Source organism: Trichosurus vulpecula, chromosome 8 (assembly GCF_011100635.1).
Source record: "Trichosurus vulpecula isolate mTriVul1 chromosome 8, mTriVul1.pri, whole genome shotgun sequence".
Taxonomy (NCBI): domain Eukaryota; kingdom Metazoa; phylum Chordata; class Mammalia; order Diprotodontia; family Phalangeridae; genus Trichosurus; species Trichosurus vulpecula.
Window position 1 is genome coordinate 128,330,119 of NC_050580.1, and position 21,166 is coordinate 128,351,284.

The following is a 21,166-nucleotide window of genomic DNA, read 5'->3' on the forward strand; positions in this document are numbered from 1 at the left end:
CACATTGAAAGTATGCAGGCCCTTAGCCTGAGCCACCTTCAAGATCCTTGAAGGACAAAGCATTTATGTCCTCAAAATTCAGCAACAAAAACCTAAAGAATACGATATAGGACTAATCAAGGCCTAGACACACCCTCCAGAAGTGCTCAGAGCCTGGCTCTGATACAAAGGTTGAATTAATAAAATACTCAAAGGACAATTATACATCAGCAAGCATAGTTGTGGGAAATGTATAAAGTAAGTGTGGTGGTTGATGAGTAGTATAGTGTGTCTGGAGGGTGGAGGATGTAACACACACATGTACACACACACACACACACACACACAGACACACACACACATATACACACACAGGTGTGGGTGTGGGTGACCTACCTCTGGGGTACAAGAAACAGAACTGACAGTTGGCACATATTCCCACGCCCTGTATAGCATCAAGTCCATAACCCCAGGTCCCGAGTTAGTCCCTGTGCTGGAAGGCTAGAAGTGTCCAGGGTTTGAAGGACTCTGCCTGTTTTCCTATGTTGACCTGGGATGGAAAAAAACCTCATTGTGATTTTTCATGGATTTTCTGATCAGGAATCAGGTGGGCATATTTTCTAGGTCTTTGCTGGATGAGTTATAGAGAGGAGCTAGACTGTACTCGGTTGTCTTTTTCCAGTTCTGTCTGACCCTTTGTAACATCATTTGGGGTTTTCTTGGCAAGGATACTGGAGTGGTTTGCCATTTCCTTCTTCTGCTCATTTTACAGATGAGGAACCTGAGGCAAACTGGGTGAAGTGACTTACCCAGGTTCACATAGCTAGTAAATATCTGAAGCTGGATTTGAACTCAAGAAGGTGAGGCTTGTTGATTCCAGACCTCTATCCAGGCACTCTATCTGTTGTACCTGCTGTATTGCTGCCTCCTATTCTGCCAACTTGGCTATTTCCTATTCCTTATGCATGGAATTCCTTTCCCCCATTCTGCGTTTAAGTTCTAACCCACATGCTCTTCTTCCAGTAATTCTTTGATCCCCTGGGAGTCAGTGCGGGGAGACCTTTCTACGTATTTATTTATTTATTTTTTCAGTTAACAAAGTTCCAGATTTTTTTTTATTTTAAATTTATTTATTTAACATATTTAGTTTTCAGCATTGATTTTCACAAGCTTTTGAATTACAAATTTTCTCCCCATTTCTAACCTGCCCCCCACTCCAAGATGGCATATATTCTGGTTGCTCTGTTCCCCAGTCAGCCCTCCCTTCTGTCACCCCACTCCCCTCCCATCCCCTTTTCCCTTCCTTTCTTGTAGGGCAAGATAAATTTCTACGCCCCATTGCCTGTGTATCTTATTTTCTAGTTGCATGCAAAAACTTTTTTTTTGTTTTTGAACATCTGTTTTTAAAATTTTGAGTTCCAAATTCTCTCCCCTCTTCCCTTCCCACCCCCCCAAGAAGTCAAGCAATTCAACATAGGCCACATGTGTTTCACTATGTATAACCCTTCCACAATACTCATGTTGTGAAAGACTAACAATATTTTGCTCCTTCCCAACCCATCCCCCTTTATTGAATTTTCTCCCTTGACCCTGTCCCCTTTCGAAAGTGTTTGTTTTTGATTACCTCCACCCCCATCTGCCCTCCCCTCCATCATCCCCCCCCTTTTTTTATCTTCTTCCCTCTTCTTTCCTGTGGGGTAAGATACCCAACTGAGTATGTATGGTATTCCCTCCTCAGGCCAAATTTGATGAGAGCAAGATTCACTCATTCCCCCCTCACCTGCCCTCTCCCCTCCTCCCACAGAACTGCTTCCTCTTGCCACCTTTATGCAAGATAATCCACCCCATTCTATCTCTCCCTATCTCACTCTCTCAATATATTCTTCTCTCATCCCTTAATTTGATTTTATTTCTTTTAGATATCTTCCCTTCATCTTCAACTCACCCTGTGTCCCCTCTCTCTCTCTCTCTCTCTCTCTCTCTCTCTCTCTCTCTCTGTCTCTGTCTCTGTCTCTCTCTCTTCATATATATATATATACACATACATACACATTCACATATATATATACACATAAACACACACACACACACACACACATATATATATATATATATATATATATATATATATATATATATGCATATTCCCTTCAGCTACCCTAATACTGAGGTCTCATGAATCATACACATCATCTTTCCATGTAGGAATGTAAACAAAATGGTTCAACTTTAGTAAGTCCTTTGCAATTTCTTTTTCTTGATTACCTTTTCATGCTTCTCTTGATTCTTGTGTTTGAAAGTCAAATTTTCTATTCAGCTCTGGTCTTTTCACTGAGAAAGCTTGAAAGTCCTCTATTTTATTGAAAATCCATATTTTGCCTTGGAGCATGATACTCAGTTTTGCTGGGTAGGTGATTCTAGGTTTTAATCCTAGCTCCATTGACCTCCGGAATATCATATCCCAAGCCCTTCGATCTCTTAATGTAGAAGGTGCCAGATCTTGGATTATTCTGATTGTGTTTCCACAATACTCAAATTGTTTCTTTCTGGCTGCTTGAAATATTTTCTCCTTGATCTGGGAGCTCTGGAATTTGGTGACAATATTCCTAGGAGATTTCTTTTGGGGATCTATTTGAGGAGGCGATCGATGGATTCTTTCAATTTCTATTTTGCCCTGTGGCTTTAGAATATCAGGGCAGTTCTCCTTAATAATTTCTTGAAAGATGATATCTAGGCTCTTTTTTTGATCATGGCTTTCAGGTAGTCCAATAATTTTTAAATTATCTCTCCTGGATCTATTTTCCAGGTCAGTGGTTTTTCCAATAAGATATTTCACATTGTCTTCCATTTTTTCATTCCTTTGGTTCTGTTTTATAATATCTTGATTTCTCATAAAGTCACTAGCTTCCACTTGCTCCAATCTCATTTTTAAGGTAGTATTTTCTTCAGTGGTCTTTTGGACCTCCTTTTCCATTTGGCTAATTCTGCCTTTCAAGGCATTCTTCTCCTCATCGGCCTTTTGGAACTCTTTTGCCATTTGAGTTAGTCTCTTTTTAAGGTGTTGTTTTCTTCAGTGTATTTTTCAGTATTTTTTTGGGTCTCCTTTAGCAAGTCATTGACTTGTTTTTCATGGTTTTCTCGCATCCTTCTGATTTCTCTTCCCAATTTTTCCTCTACTTCTCTAACTTGCTTTTCCAAATCCTTTTTGAGTTCTTCCATGTCTTGGAACCAGTTCATGTTTTTCTTGGAGGCTTTTGGTGTAGGCTCTTGTACTTTGTTGACTTCTTTAGGCTGTATGTTTTGGTCTTCTTTGTCACCAAAGAAAGAATGCAAAGTCTGAGACTGAGTCTGGGTGAGTTTTCGCTGTCTGGCTATATTCCCAACCAACTAACTTGACCCTTGAGTTTTTCAGCGGGGTATGACTGCTTGTAGATGAAAGAGTTCTATGTTCCACATTTGGGGGGGATGTGCCAGCTCTGTCACACCAGCACTCCTCCTTCCCCAAGAACTCCCAACCCGGACTGTACTTAGATCTTCAGCAGGCTCTGCACTCCTGCTCTGATCTGCCACTTAATTCCTCCCACCAGGTGGGCCTGAGGCCAGAAGCAACTGCAGCTGTAGCTGCCCCACCTCTGCTGCCCCGGGGCGGTGGCCGAACCTCGAACTCCTTCCACTCCCACAGCTTTTCCCACTAACCTTCTCCACTGTCTTTGGTGTTTGTGGGTAGAGAAGTCTGGTAACTGCCGCAGCTCACTGATTCAGGGCGCTAGGGCCCGCTCCGCCCAGCTCTTGGTCTGGTTGGTCCCCGCGTTCACGCTGGGCTCTGCTCTGCTCCGCTCCCAGCTCCCAGCTCCCAGCTCCCAGCTTCGTGTGAGATAGACCTCACCCATATACCATCCAGGCTGTCCTGGGCTGGAACCCTGCTTCCCTCTGCTGTTTTGTGGGTTCTGCAGTTCTAGAATTGGTTCAGAGCCATTTTTTATAGGTTTTTGGAGGGACTTAGCAGGGAGCTCACGGTAGTCCCTGCTTTCCAGCCGCAATCTTGGCTCCTCTCCAGTTCCAGATCCTTTCTACGTATTTAGAATCACACAGCATATAGTTTGCAACTATCCGGTGTTTTCGTGTGTTATCTTATACTGTATTTGTTTTTGTGCCGTATCTTGCACATTATAGCTCCATGAGTTAATAGACTGGATCTCCTACAATACCTAGCTCTATGCTTTCTGCACCATAAACAGTCAACAAATGTTTGTTGAATTGAATTGAAATTATAGTGATGAAATGGACATTTTAAAAGACAGTTCTGTTGCCCTCTCTACGGTGTCTCCTCAGAATTCATAACCACCTTTTTTGTGTAGGTGGAAGGGACACTGTGACAGAGCTTGATTCTCTCTTTGCCTTCATGGTGGGGGACACAAATTTTCTCGGCATAGAAAGTAAAGCTTCTTGGGTTTATGTTTGGCTCCTGGGGAAGTCTGTAGTCAGAAGTTCGTGGTTCAGGTAGCTATGGCAATTTTCTGCATAGCTGTAAGAGACTTAGCAAGAAGTGCCAGATTGTAAGGAGAATTCCTGGAATTGTGGATCGTGGGAGCACAGGATGAGCACATGGGAGCACGATGAGTCACTCTATCTTGATTAAGAGGAGGTCAGGGAGAGGGAAATTATCTGCTTTCTCCCTCTTATGTAAATAAGCAAAAGAGTTGGGTGGGGGAACTTTGTACATTGATACTGTCTTTTTCTGATATAAATACCTTGAACTCATGATAGGTAAACATTGTGACTTTACTTATGCTTCTGCTATCTCTCCGTGTGCTGTTTGCCAGTCCATCTCCATTTTCTTCCTCCTTTCCTCTCTTTATCGATGGAACTGGTTCTCAATGGACAGTGTAAATTAAGATGCTGGAGAGCTCCTAGTGAATTTCTGAAGGGCTCTTTTGTTTTCTGACTGATTTGACAAGTTGAATAGTTTCTACCTGAAGGAATATTTTTGAGTTACATTTAACCCTGGATGTTAGCAGGTCACTCAGGTTAATGTTGCATATCAACCAAATGATTGATTAAATGAGTAACTATAAATATTTTATACATAAACATGTTATTGAAATTTATCAATTAACAGTTGTTCTTTGAATACCAATTATATAACTAGCACTGTGCCTGTTAGGTGCTGTAAGGGATGTACAAGAAGAATAAGATACTGAGTCTTTTGTTAAGGAGGTTACAACATATTTAGCTAAAACATATTCATATTATCTTGTGTAGCACCTGAGATGCCCCCTGTCATATGTGGGGCTGTGACAATAGCTACCCCAGATTCAAGGTACCTGGTGGGTCCACATCCATTTGAAACATTAGTTCACAAGCCCCCATCAATGTGCTTATTTTCTTCCTCTCATCCGAGAATACAACTTAAATCACATTCATTAATGAAATAGTACGATAAGAAAAGTAATAATGGAACATCCCCTCCTCCCCACTCAATACACACTTTAAATGGAATCAGTTAGCGTGCATAGAGATCATGCATGAATGGCATCCACACAGGGAACATATGTGGGAAGAACACAGTTGGGGAAGGACAACTCTTGCTTCTGATGCTGCAGGGTCATTGATGATTTCTGATGATGTCTTCACATTGCTCTCATTGGACCTGTTCCCCAGAAGACGTGACATTTCTATTGGGTATGTTGTTCTCCTGGTCTTGGGGTAACTGCTTAGCATATTTGGTCTCAGATAATCTCATGGTGGTTAGTAGGCATTAATCTCTGCAGACTATTTGTGCCCTACCTGTGGTAGAGCCTTCCCAGCTTGTATTGGTATGATCAGATATAGTGGGACACACTGTACAATGACCCTGTCATTGTGATGTCATTTTGGTCCTCTTCAAGTACGAAGGACAACAATAACAATGAGTTTCTCCTAGGTATTTCTCCCTGCTGTCAACTTCTGGGCTTCATCTCTTTAGGGCTACCTGCCATCCGTTTCAGTGCTGTTTTACCAGGGTATAGTAGTTGCTAAGAGCAGCTAGCTGATAGTTCTTTAGTCATGGCTATCACATAGGTAACAAAAGCCAGGCAGAGTGCCCTCAGACTTTTCTTTTAGGTTTCTATGCTAGAGAAAAATAACCCCTGCTCCAGGCAATTACCTTACTTAGGGTTAGACATTCCCAGTCTCCTTTCTGGCTTAGAAATGCATTTGTACCAGAACAAAAGTAGGTGGAGACAAGGTCACTATTTTCTACATTGATGCCTTTATTATATCTGTCAGTCACTAATCACTGAAGCTTTTGTGTCATATTTTGGCCAGTGAAAACTTGTCTCCCTATACTTGAAAACACACAAATACATTTTGGGCACAACCCTTTCCTCACAATTATGCTGGTTGATATGTCTGTAAAACAAATCTCAACAGATTCCAAATATTTTTTAGGTTTTGAACAAAATGTTACATATAAGGGATACTCAAATGGATCTATAATGTCAATGACTTAAATATTTCCTCCAGTAATTCAAATCACATCCATTCATGTCTGTTTATCCTTTGCAATTATTGTTTATGTTCCTCCATAAGTTTTGACCTGGGGGTCCACCTGATAAGCTGGTTACCTTCCATGTTTTATCCTGATATTATGACAGGTAGAGAAGATAGACTGTCCATAGGTTATTTTTCATTCTTGCCATATGGTCAGCTTGTCTTCATTTTCCTTCATACATTCCCCCATGATGTCTTTGTTGTACTTCTTTTTTGAAATTCCTTATCTGTTATATGTTGTAGCCTGGTCACAACCAACCATTGTCCTCTGAGTAATTTTTCATTCTTTTAAGATTCTAGTGTTCTATAACTCATAGAAATTCAACAGTCCAGGTAGAACATTAGTATTATTAAATTGGGCCTTTGTTTTGGGGAAAAGTTAGGAGTCAAATTAATTTTGAAATTCCCCAAAGGCAATCCAGCAATATGATCTATTTAGGTTCAACTAATTGTCACTTTTTACTGTATGTGCATGATCTCTCTGTCTCTCTTTTTCTTTATCCTTCTCCCCATCCCTACTTCTCCAGAGCTAGTTTGAGCTGGTTTCAGCACACTCTGAGTCATGTAATAAAATTCCCAGAATCAACATTTCAGTCACGCCTCATCCTTTAATCTGCCCTGCCCCTCAACATATCTTTGGAAGTTTCTTCGCACCTCCATGGGAACTGCAAATATTTAAAAATGTGGATTGGCAAAAAGGGAGGGCTTTCTGAATTTTTATATGAATCAAATGAATGTTAGAGACAATAAATGCCATAGGGATCCAGAGGTGGTAATGATCACCATGGGCCTGAGGCATCAGAGCAGGCTTCATGGAGGAGGAAGAACATGAATGAGTTGGACACTGCAGAACTGGTACTACTCAGAAGCAGGGAGGGTATTCCAGAGAGGCTGAAGGGAGGAATGGGACAAGCAAAAGTCAGGAAGAAGGGAAAACTCAGTGTTTGCCAGAGTAGACCAGGAGATTAGGGTTTTGTACAGGTAGCTAATGGGACTATTGGAAAAGCCATTCCACTTGTCTCAGAAAATTATGGTTCCTCTCTTGAGGTGAGGGATGTTGGCCTTCATTTTCATCCCATCTAGTTCCAACAGAATGATGGCTTGTTTGTAAATAGAATACTACTAGTATGATGTTGAACCAAAGGACAGAACTAGGAGCACTGGGTAAAATTAGCAGAGATAAATTTAGGTTTGATGTAAGGTGACATTTCCTAACAATTAGGACAACCCCAAAGTATAGTGGGCAGCCTTAAGAGGCTATGCCTCTTGAGGATTTCCCCTTTCTAGATGTCTCCAAGCAAAAGTGAGATAACTGTTTGGTGTGTTGTGGACAGGAATTTTCTGTTTTCACTGGTCCAATCAATCATCATCACCTTTTGCCTGGACTATTACAGTAAGCTTCCTTTTATATCTCCCCATGTCCAGTTTCTCCTCACATTAATCTACTCTCCGCATGATTGCCAAATTGATATTCCTGAAGTCCATATCACTCCTTTACTCGAGAAGTTTCAGTGGCGTCCAAATGCCCATAGGGTAAAATATAAACTTCTCTATTTGTTATTTAAAGCTCCTCACAATCTGGCTCAATCCATCTTCCTAGGCTGATTATGTATTATTCCCCCTTACACAATCTATCTTCTGGCTAAACTGGCTCACATGTTATTCCCTCTACATGGACTTTTATCTGCCACATCTGTGCCTTTGTATAGAGTGTCCTCCAAGCCTGGAACATATGCTTTCCTTATTTCCAACCTTGGAATACCTTCTTCCATTCAAGGCTCATTTCAAGTGCTGCCGCTTCCTTCAAGAGGCTTTCCCTAATTGTTAGTGCCAGCCCCCTCCAATTATGGTGTAATTTTTATATTTGTATTTCTTTCTAGTAAAATGTAAGGTCCTTGAGGGTAGGGATTGTTTCATTTTTGTCTTTGTATCCCAGGACATCACAGTTCCTCTTATACAGTAGGTATGTAATAAATGTTTGATTGATTCTAACCAAAAAATAAATCTATGATTTTGTAATCAGAATATTAGATGTTTTGTTGTTGTTGTTCAGCTGTGTCTGACTCTTTGTGACCCTATTTGGGATTTCCTTGGCAAAGATACTGGAGTGGTTTGCCATTTCCTTCTCCAGCTCATTTTACAAATGAGGAAACTGAGGCAAACAAGGTTAAGTTACTTGCCCAGGGTCACCCAACTAGTGAGTGTCTGAGGCTAGAATTGAAGTCAGGAAGATAAATCTTTCTGACTCTAGGCTTAACATTCTATCTACTGTGCCTCCTAGTTGCCCTCTTAGATGTTAGACAGTAAGGAATAGCAGCAGGTTTAGGAGTTTGGGGTTGCAGTAGAAGTTTTTAAGCAGGGTAATGAAGCTGTGGGTTGTTTAGGAAGATTAAAGTGTCAGGGTTGTTGGGTTGGGGGCAAAGAGCAGAGAGAAAGGAAATAGTCAGTGAGCCGGTGTATGAAATTGTGAGGAGAGACAGAACTAATGTGTTCTTTGGCATCTGAATGGATTATTTAGAAGCCATTGACAGTAAAGGAAATGACATTTCAAGATACATAATAAGATATTCAAGATTCTTTTTGTTACTGAGATCCTTTATTGGCATGTGTTTTATTCACACTCAAATTTCTGTTTACAAGCAGCTAGCAGGCTTATCTAGAACATCACCTGACATTTCTCCTCCTATAATGAGTATCTTCAATGTCCTCTTGGGGGTTTAATTTCAACCTTTAGAGGCTGTGGTAATGAGATGCAAATCTAGTACCTGATAGCATCATGTCTGAATGGATGCTTCTGATGAGAATTAATATCAGGCTTTTCATCATTATGTGTAATCTAGACATAAATTTCAACTAAAAGTATCTTTCCAGTGTTTTCCCCCTTATAGCTACAGCAAAAATGAAAGCTGTTTCTTTTTTCTTTTTTTTAATGTGCGTGTTTTTCATGGTGTAGCTCTGGTTGGCATTTTATCCTTACTGATTGCAGATTCTAAGCTGCATGACTCTAGGCTGTTTCCTAAGTGCTAATCATGCTTCTAGAACCAGGTATTTTCTGGCATTTTGCTGATTCATGCTTTTGCTCAAATTGTCTCTTATTTCTAGGAGTAGTTTAGGGGGTCCCTGGATTATAACTTGTACTTTTGAAAAAACAAACAAAAAAAACCCCCAAAACGAAAAACTTAAAGCAAATTGTCTCCCACCTTGTACTTGTAAATTCACTGCATTATCATAACACAAAGTGCCTGGCATCTACTGCAGAGGGACAACAGATGTTTTTCGGAAATCTCTCTCCAGTTCCCTGTAAGTAACAGAACAATTCAAAGGTGGGTGTTTAAGGAAATAGTTTGTCCCTTGTATCCACGTGTCTAAGGGGCAAATAATTTTTAACAGCAGCAATATTTGTCAGAGTTATGCCTGGAATTAGAAATACTATGTTTTGCACAGCAAATGCATGAGGACATTGTTAGCATTTTCTTCCTCAAAAGATATGCAGCGTTAGGGGTAAGACAGGATTTCCTCATACATGAGATTCCCTTTCCTTTTCCTTTTTCTTTTTTTTTTATTTTTCTATTTTATTTATTTATTTAAAATTTTTTTTATTTAAAGTTTTGAGTTCCAAATTCTTTCCCTCCCTCCCTTCTTCCCCTCACTCCTCCCTGAGATGGTAAACAATCAGATATGGGTTTACATGTTCAATTATTTATAACATTTCCATATTAGTCCTTTTGTATAAGAAGACTCAATAAAAGAAAAAATGAAAGAGTGAAAATAGCATGTTTCAGTCTGTATTCAAACAATACCAGTTCTTTCTCTGGAGGCAGATAGTATGCTAAAGTTGTTAATAATTTCAAGTAATTCATTTTCTAGGATTCTCTAGGATTTTCTAAGTATACCATCATTTTCTAAGTATAACATTTCTAAGATATAACATCATACAATTGGCAAAGAGGGATAGATTTGTTTCCTCATTGCCTATTCCAGGGGTGAGGAACCTGTGGCCTCAAGGCCTCATGCGGCCAAATCCCTTTTCTCTGAAGTGTGGATTCAGTCAAAGGGCTGTACTTGAGGAGCTAGAGGGCTACATGTGGCCCTGAGGCCCAAGGTTCCCCACTCCTGGCCTATTCTAATTCCTTCAATTTCTTTTTCTTCTCTAGTACAGTATTAAATAATATTGTAGGTTGATTGAGGTGATAATGGGCATCCTTGCTTCACCAATAATTGTATTGGGAAGGCTACTAGCTTATCCCCATGTTTCAGTAAGGCAATAATAACAGTGTAGATAATGGTCAAAATGCTTATGTAGTTCTGTATCACAAAGTATATAAGACTCTCCACATAGAAGGTAGAAGAAGTAAACCATTTATTCAGACACCAGAGAACCGTATCCCACAAGCCATTTATCCAATCTATCAAAGCAGTAAAATATTCAATACGTAATATCACAACATGGAGCCTCGCCATCCCAAAACCTCTCTGACCCCCTGCTTGGGGTCTTCCCAAAAACAAACTCACAGTACAGCTAAGTCAGCCTGTTCATCTCTACCTATCATGATGGCGGCAATTGGCAGCCATAACTACTCTCTCTCTCTCTCTCTCTCTCTCTTTCTCTCTCTCTCTCTTAGCATTTTCTGTGACATAACTTCCTTTCCCTGTCAGGAAGCTCTTCCCGCTACATGTGACTTAGGCTTCCTGTGATGTAAGTAGGTCACATGGCCCATTAATGGGTGGGAAAGATCTTCAAATCCAAATTGCCACTGCACCCCATTACAGATAATGTTTGCTGATGGTTTTAGATAAATATTACTTATCATTTTAAGGTAAGCTCCATTTATTCCCATGTTCTCTAGTGTTTTTAATAGGAATGGGTGTTGTATTTTGTCAAAGGCTTTTTTGGGTATCTATTAAGATAATCATATGATTTCTGTTGGTTTTGTTATTGATGTAGTCAGTTATGCTGATGGTTTTCCTAATATTGCACCAGCCCTTCATGGGAGTACTGATAAGAAATAGAGTGGTGAATCAGTGAAATAGATTAGCACAAATTATATTATATATGTCCAGTCATGAACCAGCCTGGTATAAATCCCACCTGGTCATAGGGTATATTCCTTGTGATACATTGCTGTAATCTTTTAGCTAGTATTTTATTTTACATTTTTGCATCAATATTCATTAGGGAAATTGGTCTATAATTTTCTTTCTCTGTTTTGGCTTTTCCTGGTTTAGGTATCAGCACATATTTGTGTCATAAAAAGAATTTGGTAGGACTCCTTCTTTGCCTATTTTCCCAAAAAGTTTATATAGTATTGGGATTAATTGTTCTTTAAATGTTTGGTAGTATTCACTTGTGAATCCATCTGATCCTGGGTTTTTTTTCTTAGGAAGTTCATTGATGGCTTATTCAATATCTTTTCCTAAGATTGGGTTATTTACATATTTTATTTCTTCTGTTAAGCTGGATGATTTATATTTTTGTAGATATTCATCCATTTCATTTAGATTGCCATATTTATTGACAAATATTTATTGGGCAAAATGGCTCCTAACAATTGTCTTAATTTCCTCTTCATTGGTGGTGAATTCACCCCTTTCATTTTTGATACTAGCAATTTGGTTTTCATCTTTATAAAATCAAATTAACTAATCATTTATCTATTTTAAACCAGCTTCTAGTTTTATTTATTAGTTCAATGGTTTTCTTATTTTCAATTTTATTAAACTCTCCTTTGATTTTTAGGATTTCTAATTTGGTGTTTAATTGGGGATTTTTAATTTGTTCTTTTTCTAGTTTTTTTTTTTTAAGTTGCATGGCCAATTCATTGATTTGCTTTTTCTCTATTTTATTGCTGTAAGCAATTAGAGATATAAATTTTCCCCTAAGTACCTCTTTGACTGCATCCTGTACATTTGGTGCATTGTCTCATTGTCATTTTCTTTAATGAAATTATCAGTTGTTTCTATGATTTGTTCTTTGATCCACTTATTTTTTAGGATTAGATTATTTCATTTCCAATTAATTTTTAATCTCTCTTTCCATTGTCCATTATTGAATGTAATTTTTATTGCATTATGATCTGAAAAGGATGCATTTACTATTTCTGCTTTTCTGCATTTGGTTGTGAGGTTTTTATGTCCTAATATATGGTCAGTTTTTGTGTAGGTCTCATGTACTGCTGAGAAAAAGGTATATTCCTTTCTATTCCTACTCAGTTTTCTCCAGAGATCTATCATATCTCACTTTTCCACAATTTTATTCACCTCCTTTATTTCTTTCTTGTATATTTTTGGTTAGATTAACCTAGTTCTGAGAGGGGGAAGTTGAGGTTCCCCCTAGTATAGTTTTATTATCTACATATATTTTGTATTGATATGACTTCATTTTCTATGCAGCACTTCTTCAACTGTGAGTCATGACCTGATATGGGGTGACATAACTGGATGTGGAGGCCATGAAAATTTGGCAACAGTTTCTGAAAGCACAATGATCAAAAATTAATTAAAAATTAAATGTATAATGAATCCAAGGTGTTTCTGGTAGTGCTTGCCTGTGTTGCATCATGAAACTTTATTGCAGTCTTGGTTCTAAACATATAACAGGCACACTTTGCTCTATATATGCCATCGTGCCACATAATGCTAATGTACACTTTCATAAACACCTTGGCCCAGATTCGAGACTATTGTATATTATGAATTGTGGTGTTTTTACTGTATGTACGAAATCATTAAATGAATTTTGTCTTGAGATTAGGATGGAATTTCCAACAATTTCTGAAATGGCCCTAACCATACTTCTGCCATTTTGTACTATGTAAAGTGACATTCTCAGCATTGATGATTATAAAATCAAAATATTGATCAACTCAGAAAAATGTTGAAGATGCTTTATATCCTGCAGTATCAAATATTCCACCAAGATTTAATTCTTTATGTAAAAATAAACAAGTATATCCATCTCATTAGTATGCAAATTTGCTTTCATTTTTAATAAATGATAAAATTATATATATACCAAGGAATTGTTTTAAAATAAATTTTGTTATGACTTATTATTGGCAAATGTTTGATTTGTGTACCTATTTTATATACCTATATACACATGGTTGCATAAAAGTTTCTTGGGTGAAAAGGGGTCGTGAGTGGAAAAAGTTTAAGAAGCCCTGGTCTATGGTAGCTTTCAGCAAGATATGGTTTCCTTTCTTAACTCTTTTAATTAGATCTATTTTTGCTTTTGCTTTGTCTTAGATCATGATTGATTCCCCTGCTTTTTTTTTGCTTCAGCTTCAGCATAATTAATTCTACACCACCTCTTATCTTTACCCTGTGTATATCTCTCTGCTTTAGATGTGTTTCTTGTAAACAACATATTGTAGGATTCTAGTTTTTAATCCATTTTGATATCCCCTTCTGTTTAATGTGTGAGTTAATCCCATTCACATTTATAATTATGATAACAGTATATTTCCCTCCATGCTATGTTCACCTTGTTTATCCCCCTTCTTACCTCACCCTTTTCCTTCTTCACAGTGTTTTACTTCTGACCACCACCTATCCCAATCTACCCTCCATTTTATCAGTCCTCTCTACCCCTTCTATTATCCCTGTCTCTTTTAACTCCCTTATAGGGTAAGAGAGATTTCTATATCCAACTGTTATTCCCTCTTTGAGTCATGCCTCTTTTATGTAGGATAATTTATCCCATTCAATCTCTCTCTCCTTCCAGAGCAATTTTCTTTCTCATCCCTTTATTTTTATGTTTTTGGGTATCATCCCATCAAAGTCACCTTATATCTACACCCTCTGTCTACACATACTCCTTCTAATTGCTCTTAATGTAATAAAGTTCTAAAGAGTTACAAATATTATCTTGCCATATAGAAATATAAAGAGTTTAACCGTATTGAATTTATGTTTTCTCTTCCGTCCTTCCTTCCTTCCTTCCTTGCTTGCTGCCTTCCTTGCTTCCTTCCGTTCTTTCTTTCTTTCTTTCTTTCTTTCTTTCTTTCTTTCTTTCTTTCTTTCTTTCATGTTTCCCTTGAGCCTTGTTTTTGGAGGTCAATTTTTAAAAATTCAGCTCTGGTCTGCTTGAAAGTCTTCTATTTTATTAAATATCCAAAGATTATATTCAATTTTGCTCAGTAGGTGATTCTTGGTTGTCATCCTAATTCCTTTGCCTTCCAGTATATTATATTCCAATCCCTCCAGTTCTTTAATGTGGAAGCTGCCAAATCCTGTGTAATCCTGACTGTCGCTCCATGATATTTGAATTGTTTCTTTTTGGCTACTTGCAGTACTTTCTCCTTGATCTGTGAGCTCTGGAATTTGGCTATGATGTTGCTTGGAGTTTTCATTCTGAGATCTCTTTCAGGCAGTGATCAGTGGATTCTTTCAATTTCAATTTTGCCTTCTGGTTCTAATATATCAGGGCAGTTTTCTTTGATAATTTTTGAAAGATATTGTCCAGGCTTTTTTTAAATCATGACTTTCTTATGACAATAATTCTTATATTATCTCTCCTGGATCTATTTTCTAGGACAGTTGTTTTTCCAATGAGAAATTTCACATTTTCCTCTATTTTTTTTTACTTTTTTGATTTAGTTTAACTGTATCTTGATGTCTCATAAAGTCATTATCTTCCAATTGCTCAATTTTAATTTTTAAGGAATATTTTCTTTGGTGAGCTTTTGTACTTCCTTTTCCATTTGGCCAATTCTATTTTTTAGGGAAATATTTTCCTTGGTAAATTTTTGTATATCCTTTCCCATACTATTGGCTACTTTTTCGTGATTCTCTTGCCTTACTCTAATTTCTTTTTCTGATTTTTCTTCTACTTCTCTAATATGCCTTTAAAAATCCTTTTCAAGCACTTCTAGGAATGCTTTTTGGACCTGAGGCCAAATTACATTTTTCTTTGAGGCTTCACATCTAGCCATTTTGGCACTGTTGTTCTCTTCTAAGTTTATGCCTCCGTCCTCTCTGTCACCATAGTAACTTTTATAGTCAAGTTCTTGTCTTTTGTTTTTTGCTCATTTTTTCTGCCTTTTTTTTTTTGTGACTTAGTGTTTTTATGTGAGAGTTGAGCTCTGGTGCTACACTGTCCTAAGTTTTTTTGTGCTGGGGCTCAAGGTCTTACTGCTGGCTTTCACTGGACTTCAGGGCTTAGCTGTTTGTTTTCACTGGAGGGTAGCCTACCCTTTTGGCTAGTACTGGGGGGTGTGGCCTTCCTGTTGGCCTCCCCTGGGTGTGGGGTTTAGCTGCTGGCCTGCCCCAGGGGTGGAACCTTTCTGCTGGGTTGCTATTGTAACAGAGTCTTTCTAGTGGCTGTCCCTGGAGGAGAAATCTTGTTGCTGATTTGCCTCAGGGACCCTGCTGCCAAGTTGCCATGGAAACAAGGCCTCTGCTGGTAGTCCCCAGAGTTGGGGTCTCATTGTTGGCCATCCCCAGGGTGGGGCTTCATTACCTGTCAGCAGTGGAGTCAAGGCCACACTGCTGGCTTGTGCTGGGGTGTGGAGCCTGGCTGTACTGCACAGACTACTCACTTACCTAGGGTGCTAATGGTTTGTAGGAGGGCAGGGCTTTGCTGGTGGATTGCCCCAGGCTTGGAGCCTTGCTGCAGGCCCCCTGCTGTGAGGCTGGCTGGCTGCTGCTGCTGCTGTTCTTAGATGTCACTCCCCTTCCATACCAGTGAGACAGACCTTTCCTGCTAGGCTGGTAAGCTGCTTCCCTGCTCTTAGGTCAATTCTGAGGTGACTTTCTAGTTGTTTGGAGGGAAATTTGGGAGGGCTTCAGAGGGTTCCTTCTTCACTCTGCCATCTGGGCTTTGGAAGTCAAGACTCCCTTTTATAAACTTTCTGCTTTTCCCCCATTCCACTCATCTCCCTCTCTTATTTCCAATGAAAAATTCTAGAAGCAACAAAGCCCTAGGGACATGTTACAACTGGGTATATTCATTCTGAATGACCTCTTTTGTTCACGGGTGATTAAAGCTGTCATTAAAGCTGAAAAAGGAGGTGGTAGGTATCTCATACAGTGTTATAGAGGGGGGAAAACTGCTCTCTCTCTTTCCCACAGACATCTTGCCTGTGTTTCCCTGCTTGGCTCAAACTGAAGCTAATCATTACGCAGGAGTGGGCAGAGCTTTAGCTAGGAATATTTTCCCCTCTAGCAAGTCAATTGATTGAGTTACAGATGGAACTGGGTTGAGGGTGTGAGTATATGTATGTGTGGGTACTCACCTAAATTGGTATCCACAAAGTGGATAGATCACGGGGCCTAGATTGGGAAGACCAAAGTTCAAATCCGGCCTCAGAAGCTTACTAGATGTCTGACGCTGGACAAGTCCCTTAATCTCTGTTTGCCTCAGTTTCTTCAACTATAAGATGGAGATGATAATAGCACTTTACTCACAGGATTGTTGTGAGAATCAAATAAAATATTTGTTAAAAAAAAGCACCTATCACAATGCCTAGCACATAGTAGGTACAATGTAAACACTTATTTCCTTCCCCCAAGGTCACACAACTATTTACTGGCAGAGCTGGATTTGAATCCAAGTCAGCAGGCTCCAAATTCAGTGCTGTTTCTGCTGTTTCTGCCTTATTTTACAGATGCGGAAATTGAGTCTCAGATAGCTGCTACTTTCTGGTCATCCTCAAGCCAAGCATCTAGTCTCTAGCTTGGATCTCTAGAACTCACTCTGACTCCCTGTGTTCTGATTGGTGAGAATTATCTATAACTAGCTTGATCCAGACCTACAATCTCCATTTCTGGTCTTTGGTCATCTTCAAGCCATGCTACATGCCTTGTACCCTGACTCTTGGAGCCTTCTTCCCAAATCCCTTTCTATCTTAGGGAACAAAAATTGTATTAATACTTCCATTCCTTGAAAGGTCCTATCAACTAATTGCCTTATACCTCCATTCACCATCCTTGTGTCTTCCCAGCCCAAAATATTTCTTCCTGGCCATCACTCCATTATATGTATTTTCTTCCCTTATTAAAGTGTAAGCTCCCTGACAGAAGGGACTGACTTTCTTATTTGCATTATCTAACATTTAATGAGGTACCTGACAAAGTAAGCGTAGGGAAGGTAACATAGTAAGCTCCAAATAAATCATTTATCATTCATTCAGAAATGAAGTGACTTGTTCAGTTTCACACAGTAAGTGGCCAAGTCAAAATAATAGGTCTTCAAGTATTTGAAAGGCTGTTACATGGAAAAGGAGTGTGACATTCTGCTTGTTCACACAGGGCAGGAATAAGAGTTACAGAGAGGCAGACTTGGGCTTCAGATAAAGATTCGACTTTCCAACAGTTATTTAGCCTATTATTGAATGGATGCCTTAGGAGGTATACAACGCTATTATGAAGATCAAATGATATATATTAGGTACTTCGCAAGTCTTTAAGCACTATGTACATGTGATGGTGAAGATGAGGATGATGATCATTAGTGGGCTCCCCCTCTCTGAAACTTTTCAGGCAAATGCTGGATGACCACTTGTCAGATATCTTAGAGAAGAGAATATTATTTAAGCACTGCTTGGACTTGATGATCTCAGGGGTCCCTTCCACCCTTGAAATTATGTGATAACCTCTAGACTATGTTGAGACCTCAGGGATATTCTTTAATCAGGAAAAGGACAAAGACTTTTGAAAAGTGGAGAAGAGGAATGAACCTAGCTCCAAGAACCCTAGCTAAGAGGCAGAGGTGGAGGTGAGGAGCAAAGCACCAGGGATTGTTGGGTCAGAAGTGTTGTCCCCCAGGAGGGGGAGTGTTCTGATCCATGGTCCCATGGAAACTGGAGGGGAACATAGTTCAAAGCCAGCAGGCTGAGAACCTGGGTGGAAGTGTGTGTGGTTCCACTTCCACTGTAATAGACAGTGGAGAACAGAAGGCTGGTTCAGAGATAAAGCAGATCAGGGAGGATTTCCCCTCTTCCCACCCTCCCACTATAGTGGTACACTTGGGCAAAATTCGTGCTAACTCTATGCTAGATATGGCTCTAGGAGTGGAGAATCTACAGTTTACACAGTACCCAGGGACTTGTTTCTCTGGAGGTAGTTCTCTTTAGTGTAATGTTGGCATAACGATTTTATGTTGTAAATCTTCGAAGATTTCCTGTAGACTGGTAAAAGTCTCTCCTTCATTTAGATTAAGACATACACATATGGGAAAATGGATAAGTGGAAGGATTAGGTATAGCTAGTATATATGTTGCTTTTGTGGATTGAAAAATGAACTGAACTCAGGTATTTTGTTTATTTGTGACAAGTTCTATTTGTGGGACAATCTTGTTTCTCTGAAAAGCTCTAGACACTTTTCAGAAAGTACCTCAACCTCCAAGGAAAATACCAAATTTACCAGTCTACTTTAAAGGGTTTAGTTTTTATTCGTTCATTCAATATTAAACACTACAAAGCTGAAAATGAAACGGTCCCTTACCTCAGGAGCTTACATTCCACTGGGTGAATTCAGCATGTGCATAGGCAATCCCATGCAAAATATGTGCAAAATAATTTTGGTGGTGAGAAGGCATTAAAAAAACTAGGGAGAATGAGGAAAGACTTCATATAGGAGATGAGCCTTGAAGAGAGGTAGGGAATGAGGGAGTGCATTTTAGGCGTCAGGGAAAGCCAACACCAAGGGGCTGAGGTGGGAGAGAGAATATTGTGTACGCAGGACCGCATGGAGGCCAGTTATGTAAGAGGAAGATGTAAGAGGAAGTAATGTGAGACTAATTTGGAAAGATAGGTTTTAGCCAGAATGTGAAGGACTTTAAATGCTAAACATAGCAGTTTGTATTTTATCTTAGATGAAATATGGAGTTATTGAAGCTTCTTTTAAAAAAAGATCTTTTATTGATGCCTTTTTCCCTCATTTTATTCGTTTCTGAATATGCTTCTCCCCATCTCCTACTCATCTAACCACCCCTTGTAACAAATACTGAAAATGAAAGGGACAAAAATCAGCTCAGCAAAACTAACCAATATATTAACTTATATTTGACATGGCATATGAAAAATTCCGCACCCTTTCTCTGCACTATGAAAGGAGAGGCTATATTTCATCAACTCTTCTTGTGGGTTAACCTTGGACATTTGAATTACATACATAATATGGGAACTTCCTGAGCAGGAGTGATATGGTCAGAGCTGAACTTTAGGAATGTCAGTTGGGTGGCTCCACGGAGGATGGATTACAAAGGGGAGAGCCAGGAGACAGAGAGACCAATTAGGAGGCTAACTTTGGACAATCTAGCTTTCTAAGTCCAAGTTATAAAGATTGTGAGAGAGTAAAAATAAAACTTTAAAAGCAACCTGCTTAACTTCCAGTATGCAGTCTGCAGCGTTGTCTTGTTTTATTAACCCTTACTGCGTTTTATGGCATTGCCAATCATAAAGACCTTTTAATAGGATCCTCTATTTAAAGCTCTACTCCTGCCAGTCTTATAATCATAACCCTCATTCTACAAATGGTACAAAGAGTTGTTAAGACATCTGGTCTTGGATTAGTAAGTTAGCTAGTAACGGGAGCTATACCTGGATTTAAATGGATTTCAATCCTGCATTATAGCCACTAGACCATACTATCTATACAGAAGCGTCTTTCTTTCCAACTACCTCTAAATTCTTGTAAAGAAATAGGGTTAACTATTTCCTTCATGAACTTTGCCAGCGACGAGCTGATTTGCCCATAATTGGCTAGGTGTTGTTTATCTTGTTTAGTCTATAATATTGAGTGTTAATAATATTAGCTAAAATTTTTATATGGCACTTTGCAAGTAACATCTCATTAGCACTTCGTAATAACCCTTTAAGATGGAATACCAAGTATGCTAGTTATTATTATTACTATTACTTTACAGATGAGGAAAATGTGACTCAGAGATGTGGAGGGTCTGCCTCATCATCATCCGGCTATAAAGTATCAAGGGTAAGATTTGAATGCTGATTCCTAATGCAGCCATCTTTCCACTATACCATGTTGTTTTCTCAAGAAATTTTGCAATAAAACATTTAACAACCTAATGCTTTTACATCTCCACTCAATCAACAAGCATTTATGAAGCACCTGCTATATACCAGACAATATGCTAAGTGCTAGGGATATAAATAAAAATGATAAAATTTCTGCCCTCAAGAAAGTTGCATTCTATTAGGGGGATGCAACACATATTTGGGATTTTGAACCAGGGAAAGGAACTTTGTCCTAGGAAGCCAAAGGGATTATGAGTGGGACCTTAGGAGAGTAGATTGTCATTCCATTTACATGAGCAATGGTAATATCGATTTCTGTTCCTTGAATAAAAGCCACAAAAATATGGCACTCATTTTCCAGTTGCTTTTCAGTAACCTTACTATTTGGTCTTACTACATGGCATTTCATTTTGCACCTCTCTAAAATACACTTAATCAATAAACATTTATTAAGGTCCTACTCCACGCCAAACACTGTGGGATATAAATACAAAAAAGACAGTCCTTGCCCTCAAAGCGCTTCCAATCTAAAAGAGGAAGCCAATACAGAAAAGGAAGCTTTAATTATCTCCTCCTTCTCCTCTTCCTCCTTCTTCTTCCTACTCTATCACTAGTTTTTCTCTTCCCTTACCCCAAACTCTCCTCACAATAAAGAAAAAAAATCCTTATAGTAAAT

At 38.9% G+C, this 21,166-nt stretch overlaps 1 protein-coding gene across 2 annotated transcripts in view; it reads left to right on the forward strand.

Annotated features, from left to right (window-relative positions):
* SV2B (synaptic vesicle glycoprotein 2B) overlaps positions 1 to 21,166 on the forward strand; it is a 212,228-nt gene that overhangs the window by 21,389 nt on the left and 169,673 nt on the right. Inside the window, exon 3 of one of the 2 annotated variants that reach the window (XM_036734687.1) lies at positions 20,379 to 20,446. The exons of the other annotated variant lie outside the window; for it this stretch is intronic. The gene's annotated coding sequence lies outside the window, so the exon portion shown is untranslated. The remainder of the gene's footprint in view (positions 1 to 20,378; positions 20,447 to 21,166) is intronic. 2 annotated transcript variants of the gene reach the window in all.